This window comes from Grampus griseus (genome assembly GCF_964374135.1).
Source record: "Grampus griseus genome assembly, chromosome: 1".
Classification (NCBI taxonomy): Eukaryota; Metazoa; Chordata; class Mammalia; order Artiodactyla; family Delphinidae; genus Grampus; species Grampus griseus.
The window spans coordinates 70,316,492-70,326,221 of NC_139017.1; the positions used below are offsets into that span (position 1 = coordinate 70,316,492).

Sequence of the window (9,730 nt, forward strand, 5' to 3'; positions counted from 1 at the left end):
AAATGATAATGCTTCATAATTTTGCTGCTATTAAAATAGGGTCTTAGGGCTTCCCTGGTGGCGCAGTGGTTGAGAGTCTGCCTGCCGATATAGGGGACGCGGGTTCGTGCCCTGCTCTGGGAAGATCCCACATGCCGCGGAGCGGCTGGGCCCGTGAGCCATGGCCGCTGAGCCTGCACGTCCGGAGCCTGTGCTCCGCAACGGGAGAGGCCACAGCAGTGAGAGGCCCGCGTACTGCAAAAAAAAAAAAAAGAGTTTTACCAAGAGTAAAATGGTCAATTTTATTGTTTCCTTTTTAACATCTGTGAACATAGCATATGTTTTTCTTTTTTATCTACTAATAATACATTAATAGATGTCTTAATATGGAACTATTCTTCCATTATTTGGATAAATCTCAGTTGGTATATTATTCTTTAAATGTACTACTGTTTGATAATATTTTTACTTGGGATTTTTTCATTTATAAATGAAATTCTGTACTTTTTTTTATGCTTTACTTCGTCAGTTTGGTATTTGTGTTATGCTTATCAGAGATCCCTTTTATTTTCATTTCTTGTAATAATTCAATTAAAATTCACTTTATAGTAAAAAAAAGATTCCTTTTAAGAAAATAATTCTCATTACTGAATGTTGATTTAATTTTTATTATGTTACTTAAAGATGTATAAACATGAAACTATGTATTAATGTCTGGTGCTTATAGCTTTTATATTATAAACAAAAAATGTATATAAAGTAAATAAATACAAAGCAACGAAATAATAAAGCAATGATTATTCGAACATATTCAAACATGCAACTTTAATGTAATGTGATGAATGTTTTTGTTTTGCTGAAACTAAACCATTGGTGTTGGTATTAAGAGAGAAAATTGCAGGCTCACATCAGGCTCTGTATTTTATTTAGTTTTTTAACTTCAATACAAGAATGCTAGTTCACATACATTTATTGTACCAATACTTGATTAAAGTCTTTGTTTACCAGAATCTCGTCTTAACCAAAACTCTGCCAGGTGACAACTGATAGATCTGTAGAATTGCATTATTCACCTGAAAAAAAATTAACATGACAACATTATTAAAGTCTTCATTCAACACATATCTATCTACTTGCCACTGGAATCATAGAACAAGAACGTTCTTCATTGGGTATTTGCACCCGTAGTGGGTGTTTACAACATTACTGCTAATGAACTTTTATAAGTTGGTGCCACAAAGATAGAATCCCATACCTCAGCTTACCAGTCAGATACGCCCCTGACAGCTATAGGGCAGGAATTTTTTAATGTGACAAGCCTTTTGGAGAGGTGCTAAGGGGCAGAAGGGAGACAATTTGTCAGATGCCAATTTAGTGAATGTTCAAGTCATCAAAATTATCAAATCTATCCATTTACCAGAAACTTCTTTTTTTAAAACTATGTGTAAAACTTAAAGCAATTCATATTGGAAAAATGGTTTAACAGTTTTCAAAGATTTCTGTCATTTTGGTTGACAGGTTTCATTATTTCTTCCTAAGAGCACCTAAAGCAATGTTTCATGTCTCTCTACCCAGCTCCCTGCTGGAGACAGAAAGAGAAGTCAGTTCACAAGATGGCCTGAGAGGGGAGACTGGGAGGCAGAGAGATGAAGAGACTGACAGGCAGAGGGAGAGGGCCTGAGGCCAGGGAGGCAGTCTGAAGCCAGATCCCTGGGGTCTTTGTTCCCCAAAGTCCTCACAGGTTCTGGTAATCCATCTGACTCAAAGCACTGTAAATTTTATCAATAATTTTACTTTATTTTATTTTTAAATAAATTTATTTATTTTTTAGCTGTGTTGCTGCGCGCAGGCTTTCTCTAGTTGCGGCGAGCGGGGCTACTCTTCACTGTGGTGCACGGGCTTCTCATTGCGGTGGCTTCTCTTGTTGCGGATCATGGGCTCTAGGCACGCGGGCTTCAGTAGTTGTGGCTCACAGGCTCAGTAGTTGTGGTGCTTATTTGCTCCGTGGCATGTGGGATCTTCCTGGACCAGGGCTCGAACCCGTGTCCCCTGCATTGGCAGGAGGATTCTTAACCACTGCACTACGTGGGAAGTCCAAATTTTATCAATAATTGGCAGAAGTAAATATTTTATAAATTTATCAAATTCAGCGAATTGGTTGTTCAATGGACTTCTGTGTAAACTGTCTTTTAGCAAACTGGTTTTAGCTGAATTAACTTTGGGTGAATGTACGTGAGCCTTACAGCTTAATGGGTAAGAGATTAGGTTTTGGGACCCAGCTGCCCGTGTCAAACCCTCAGTCCACTTACCGGCTGCAAACTCTTGAGCAGGGCCTTGACCTCCCAGTGCTTCCATCTCCTCAGCTGTAAGAGTGCAGTAGTCAGGGTCTTCCTTCACAGAGCTGTCGGCAGAGTCACTGAGTTAACACACTCACAGCACTCAGAGCAGTGCCGGCATCAAAAGCACAGGTTATTATTGTCACTCTGCCCTGTCCTGCCTGATGGCCGGTCCTCCCACCTGTCTCCTCCACATAAACCATGCACCAGGTGGTCCCCATCAGGACGATGCTCTGTGCCGTTATCTGGTCCCCCTGTGAAGATGCTCTAACACAAAAGCAAACGCAGTCCTGAAAACGCCCTTGTTATAGGGGGGCACCTGTAGGATCCAAATATGCACATAATGAACTACCAGATTATTAACTGTCAGATTATTATTGAAATGAAAGCATGAAATGTAAACATTCTAACAGAGCACCTGCAGGACCCCGAGACTACAAAGCACACCAGTTTGAGAAACACCATTCCAGGAGCAATGACCCAGATGGGAAAGGCAGCAGACAAAGGGGCAGGAGGGGTGAGGGGACGGAAAGCTCATGAACCGCACGATGCCACACCACATGGCCGGCCCAGTCAGAAGGGGTGGAGGGGAAGGAAGTGGAATCCCACAGGGGGCTCCTCGTGGAACAGGAAGACCCCACTCAGAGGAGGCTGTTTTTCTGTGGCTTTCACAGGCCTGGGGCAGGCGGAGCAGACAGGGCTTTCCAGCTCCCATTGCCCAGAGCCCAGGCTCTCTTCCCAGCCTTCCCAGGCAGCTGTGAGGCCAAGCAAAGGATACAAGGCATGACATCTAGTTCTCTAACTCATGTGCTCGGACTTCAGGGTCCTGACAGAAAGCAAAGGCAAAAGGAATCCAGATACACAGGTTTGCTGAGCCAACTAGCAGAACAAATAGAAAGACTCCAATCAAAGATGAAAAAAGCAGGAAAAAAAAAAAACCTAACATGAGACCTACACCAATATTTCGTCCTCCAAAATAAAGGAAAGAAACAGCAGTTTGCAAAAGATTGATGAAACCAGAGGTGAAAGAAAATATCAGAATATGAAGGGGGTTGGAGGATGGAGCAGCAAATAAAATAATTGAGGAGAAAATTAATTCTTTGGCAGAACTTAAAATACAAAGAACAGAATCAACACTACAGAAAACTCCATCAGTGATGGGAAACATGATGAGAAAATAACATAGAAGACAAGAGGGAAGCAATTAGAGCAAAATGGACTGACAATGGGGACCAAACTTGTAGATAACTAGTTCCCCAAAGAAGACACAGAATGAACAGAGAAATACAATACTGTGGTCAAACAGCATGCACTTCCTCCCCCAGAGCCTCCCCTCTTCTTACTAACAGCCCTAACTGGCTCTGCTGTCAAGACGAGATACCTGGATCAGGGATGTAGGTGGGGATACTCCCCTGCTCTCTGGTGGCGGGCACGTGGCACTATTCTGGCCAATGATAGGTAAGAAAAGTTTCCTGGGAGCTTCTGAGAATGACTTCCACCTGACAAGAGGAAGGAGGGAGAGGAGAAGCCCGTGCCCCTCGCTGCCCACTGGCTCTTGCCTCTGATTGTGGCTGTGTGAAAGCGAGGAGCTTGAAACTGCTGGAGCCGTTTCAGAGCAGAGGGAAGGTCAGGAGATGCAGAGGCTGACCCACAGCTCGTCTCTGGGCTTAGACATTACCCGGGGAGCAGCGTGAGTGACGTCACAGATGTGGGAAAGAGCAGTGTGCAGATGGGCGAAAGGGAATGGTTTTGGAGTTTGTTGGTATTTGCTAAATTACAGAGTGCAAAGGAGAGGCTGCAGATGAAGTTGGACACGTGGACTGAAATTAGGTTTTGCACTTCTTGTTCAAGATGTTCATGAACGAAGTAAATGCACGTGTGTCCTCTCCTTCCCTGGAACCTTAAAACTATAGTAAATGTATTTTGTTTAAGTGTATCGATCACATCAAAGAGAGACAGGGAGGCAACTAATCAGCAGACCAGAGACGCCTGGAATCTCAGAGAGAAAAGGAAGAGGACCGCCTAGTAAGGCAGAGCCAGACCCCAGACCAATTACATCAGAATCTCTGGGGTCTTGCCCAGGGGACAGGACTTTGTTAATGATCCAGGTGAGCCCGACGTGCAGCCAAGTTTGAGAACCAATGACCTAGAACACACACCTAGGGGCACAGTGGAGGACGGAGCCATCTGCCCAGAGGAAGCGCGGGGCCTCTGAACTCAGACGGCCGGGTAGGAAAGAGGGTGGAGTGAGAACAGGGCTGAAACAGGGAGCCTACTGGGCAGTCTGGGCATGGAATAGTCAACTCCCAGCCCTCACCCAGCCCATGCATGACCATGAAGGAGACAGGCATTCCTTCTCAGATGTCAACAAATAAAGGCTCTTCTAAAACAAAAACAAAACCCAAAAACCCTGAACGCATGCATGGTCTGGAGAGAACTCAGCAGCTTGTGTGGGTCCTGGGGCCTCAGGAAAGCCTCCTCATTCTGAAATTTAGGGGTTCCCCAGCATAAAAGCCGGCCCCTGCCACCACCCTAAGGTGGAGCCTGATTGCCCACAGAGCTGCCTGGATCCTTTTCAAACAAAAGGGGAAAACCAAGGCTCCACCAGACGCGTGACAAAAGCCGGCAGCAGAGGATCAATTCCAACCACTGGCAGGCAGAACAGGAGGCAGGTTGGAGGGGAGGGGGAATCAATGAGTTAAATCCACCCTAGATTAACAAGAAGCCATTAGGTATATTTCTGTTTGAAAACTCCAGAAATACCATCAGACACATTATCAGATCAGATCACAAATACACATCAGACACAGAAGTAAACACGGAAAAACTAAAACCAGAAATAATACAAGTGGTTGCCTCTGGGGAGAGGAACTGGGGCCAGGAGGGGACTGAGACTTTTCAGTACATTTTTTTTTTTTTTTTTTTGCTGTACGCGGGCCTCTCACTGCTGTGGCCTGTCCCGTTGCGGAGCACAGGCTCCGGACACGCGGGCCCAGCGGCCACGGCCCACGAGCCCAGCCGCTCCGCGGCACGTGGGATCCTCCTGGGCTGACCGGGGCACGAACCCACGTCCCCTGCATGGGCAGGCGGACTCTCAACCACTGCGCCACCAGGGAAGCCCCTTCAGTACATTTTTTAAAACCATGTGCATGTATGACTTGCTGACACATATACGTATGCTATAAGTATGTATATTATATATCTGATTATATATATATTTAAAAGGAAGAAATCAAATCATAAGGCAGCACTTGTCCAACTTGAACGTGCACACGATTCACTTGGCAATCTTGTTCAATAGCAGGTTCTGACTCAGTAGCTCTGGGGGGCCTGAGAGTCTGCATTTCATACAAGCTCCTGGGTGATGCTAAAGCTTCAGGTCTGAGGACCGCACTCTGCGTAGCAGGGCCATAGATGATGCTAAAAGCCAGGCTGAGGCATCTGAAATAAATTCCGTGGGTAACTGGAAATCAGTGAAGCTCTTTGAACCGGGGAGAGGCAGCATCAGAAGATGCTTTAGGTGGATTAATCAGGGCAGCATGGCCTCTCGGGAGACACTGGAGGCACGGGGCCAGAACGGAGACATTGTAAAATCCAGGCAAGAGATGAGGGGCTAAGTCAGGGCAGTGACGGAGGGCAGAGGTGACAGGATAGAGAGACACGGCTGCAGTAGAATCACTTGGCAAAGGACTGGGTGTGAGGGGTGAAGGCAAGAAGGAACCCAGCTGTCCAGTGGAGAGGGTGCTGGGCCTTTAGAGACTCAGGGCAGGAAGGGGAGCCCAGCCTGGGGGGCCCGAGTGTGAGGATCCTGCGGGACCAACTATTTTTGGTAATTTTGAGATGATAGAAAAAATGTATATTGGTCCCTGCCCTGAGTTCCCGGCAAAGAGCTCCTAAGACCCTTGCGGTTTCCGAAAGTGATAAGAGGACTAGGGCATCTTTTGTTCTAACACTGGGCCTTGATTCTGGTTTCTGACACAGCATTCCTAAATTTCTGGGAATTTCCGGGCTGATAGCAGAGTCTTTTGTTCTCATGACGTGACTCTTGGTGGGATCCTTAGCGGGGGTTGGTCACGAGAAAGACCAGGCCAGGATTAGAAGTCCCACTCCCGTTTTTCCAGAGAGGGAAGAGAGGCTGGAAATGGAGTTATTAGTCTATCATGCCTACACGGGGAAGCCTTCGTGAAAATCCCAATAGTATGGAGTTTGGAAAGCCTCCACGTTGGTGAACACACGGATGTGCTGGGAGAGTGGGGCACCTAGAGAGGGCACGGAAGCTCCACGCCCCTTCCCACATACCTTGCCCTCTGCGTATCTTCCCTTTTCACGTTCGTCTGTATCCTTTATAATAAACTGGTAAACAGTAAATAAACTGTTCTCTTGAATCCTGCAGGCTGCTCTAGCAAATTAATTGAAACCAAGGAGGAGGTTTTGGGAACCTCCGACTTATAACATCATCAGAAGCACGAGTGACAACCTGGACTTATGATTGACATGTTAATGGGGGGTGGGGCAGTCTTGTAGGACTGAGCCCTTAACCTGTAGCCTATCTCCAGGTGGACAGTGTCAGAACTGAATTGAATTGTAGGACAACCAGCTGGTGTCACAGACTTGCTTGGTGCTGGGGTACCCCACATCTGGTGTCAGAAGTGCTGTGAGTGCTAGTAGTAGTAGCAGTGTAAGAGTTAAGGAGGGACAAGTGTGGTGGCGGGGTGGGGGGGAGGAATGAGTTCTTCCCACACAGTAATGCAGACCAAGAGTTCAGAAGAGGCGGAAATCAGTGAGGAAGTGACCGAAAGGTAGGAACCATCCATCACTCACAAATACCAAAAATCGTCCCTTGTCAGGAGCATGCCCGGGGCCTGCATGTGACATGGGTTCCAGCTGTCAGGGTCACACTGAGGCCATTCAGGCAGCCTCTTTCCTGCACCCCTCACCGTGCTCTGGCCCATCTCTGATGCAAAGGGCACATTTGCAAGTCCAGGGCCCAAGGCTGACCTGAAGAGGAGGACTCCGGCCCTTCCAGAGAAAGACCCCAGGACAGACCTCATTCTCAAGGAAGCATGACCTGCCTCTGTGACCCGGGCTCAGAGTTTCCCTTCACGGGCCCTCAAAAGGGTCAGGGTGGCACAGAGCAGCAGGGAAGATGGGGACACCCCTCAGGGTGACTTCTGTCTCTTCACCTCAACACCACACACTTACAGACCGAGGTAAAATGCTAAGTACATGCATGGTCTCAGGAGAGTCACTGACGAATCCGTTTTATAGCACTTCAAATATTTAAGTCTTTTGCTTGTAGGGGGCTTTTTTTTTTTTTAATCTGTAATGTGATTTGCTGTACGTTAGAATAAAAAAGAAAATAAAAACAGCTGCATGGTTCTCTGTGAGACAGTTGGAAAATACCTCCATTTTGTAAAGCCGAGCAGCCTGAGAGAAAGTCTTCTGGTGGGTGAGGGGCCCCCAAAGGTGGGAGGTGGGAGGTCCTCGCTCGGGTCACTGAGGCGGGCCCCTGTGCTGATGAGGTGGGAGCCCAGCCCTGGGCTGAAGGGCTGAGGATGGGAGAAGTCTGGCCCCTGGATACACAGGGCACTGCTGCCTCTGTTCCTGCTGTATCTACATGACAGACATTCCTCCTGGTCTCCAGTCCGTCAGAGGCACCCAGGGAGCTAAACCATCATCAACGCACCCCACTTGTCTAGCACTTTCCAGGGCAAAAGCACTTTCACCTATGAGAGAGATAAGTACCATTGGGATTACCTTCCCATTTTACAGATGAGTAAACTAAGGCTCCAGAGACGTTGGTTAACTGGTAAACCGCAAGATGTGGAAAGTCAGTACAAGGCAGAGCCTGGCCTAAGACCAGGTCCCTGCCCTTTCAGACCAACAGTCTTTCCGGATCCAAGCCCCTCTCAGGGCAGTTTATCTCCCACGCAAGATGGTTTCAGACCTTGAGAAGCCACATGAGGGGGCAGGAGGCCAGGACTGTCCCAGGGCAGCGTCTTGCCTCCCTCGCATCACCCCAGAGAGGAACTAAGACCTGTGGCTGCATCTCAGCAGCCTCTGAGATCAAGGTGACTTTTGGTCAACCACAGCCGCCTCCCCTTGCACTCAGCGTGTCAAAAACAGGCGTGCACCTCCGGCTGCAACCCAGACCTGCAAAGGCTGCTGGCCTGGCAACCCTCAGCTGGTCTCCCAGCAGGGCCTGGGGACCTTCCCTGTCTGTGAGCTGCAGGCTGGTGGACCTGCCCTTCTTCCTGGGGCATTGAAGTGTCCTCCTAGGGAGTCTCATGGTCCAGCTTTCACAGGGTCTTTTCACCTTAGTCTTAACCATCCCATTAGTCACACCAAGTACGTTACCTTTTAAAGCTGGAGAAGCCCCCCTAGTGGAGGGACTGCCCCCACGCTGAGCTGTGCCCAGCCCCCATGCATGGCTCTGCCCAACCTCAGTTTGTGGGTGACTCTCTCCCCAGCCACATCAGTCGGCCTCTTTCTGCTGGGCTTCCTTTATCACAAGGGTTCCCTTGTGGTTCTTGGCCTGACAAGTTCTCAGCATCTCTCTTGCAACCAACAGGGTTTGGACAGAACAAAACATCCAGCACAACCTTCTACCCACCCCAGGGGCTCAGGGTACACCAACCTCCCCACAGGGAAGAGGTAGGTCCCCACTCATGCCCACCGACCTTTGAGACCCTCCCATTGGGAGCACAGAAGGGAGGGAGAGCCCCAGCAGGAACAGATAACTGGGAAAACCTCCCCACTTTAGGGGTCACTCCCCATCCCTTATGGGCCTAAGAAAGAACCCCCATCAGCCTCCAGCCTGCACACCAGCTCCCACTCCCTGGAGTAAGACCTTCCCTCCCACCCAGTGCCTGAAGACCCTTCCAGATGCAGCTCAGATGGCCCCCCTTGTGATGTGACCGGGTCACAGGCTCTTGCCTCCCCCTCTTCTGATGCAGGCCCCAGGCCCTGTGAACAGGGAGGCAAGGAGACCCCACGCTCAGGCTGGTGCAAGTGCAGGGTCGGCACCTGAGAGTGGGTGTCCTGTTGACTCACCCTGGTCCCAGCCCTCCTGTAAGGACGCTGGGGTGTCACATACGCTCTTGAACACGACAGGCAGCTTTCAGCTAAGGTGCACATAGCAGCCATGGCTGGTTTCCACTCAGCAAATATTTACTGAGCACGCCAGTGCCTCGGCACAGCCAGGGCCCTCCTTTCCCGTCCAGTCACCATCTGCTGTGGTCACTGAGCCCCGAGGTGAGCATCACGTGTGTGCCCTCCCTCCGCAGCTAACCCCAAAGCCACTCTGCTCCATGTGGGCGCCCCACCTCTTTAGGACCTGGGCAGAGTCCATCACGGGTTGGTCCAAAGACACAGTCCGTGTTAGCCATCTTGCTTCCAGTGCAGACACAGCTTAT

The 9,730-nt window shown here is 48.9% G+C and overlaps 1 long non-coding RNA gene across 1 annotated transcript; it reads right to left on the minus strand.

The window, feature by feature from the left end:
* Positions 1 to 935: 935 nt before the first annotated feature.
* LOC309835142 lies at positions 936 to 9,466 on the minus strand. Its single transcript, XR_014297943.1, has 3 exons — positions 9,369 to 9,466; positions 2,289 to 2,380; positions 936 to 1,052 (listed from the first exon to the last, which is right to left on the minus strand). It is a non-coding gene; the product is annotated as an uncharacterized lncRNA (long non-coding RNA).
* Between the last annotated feature and the right edge of the window lie 264 nt (positions 9,467 to 9,730).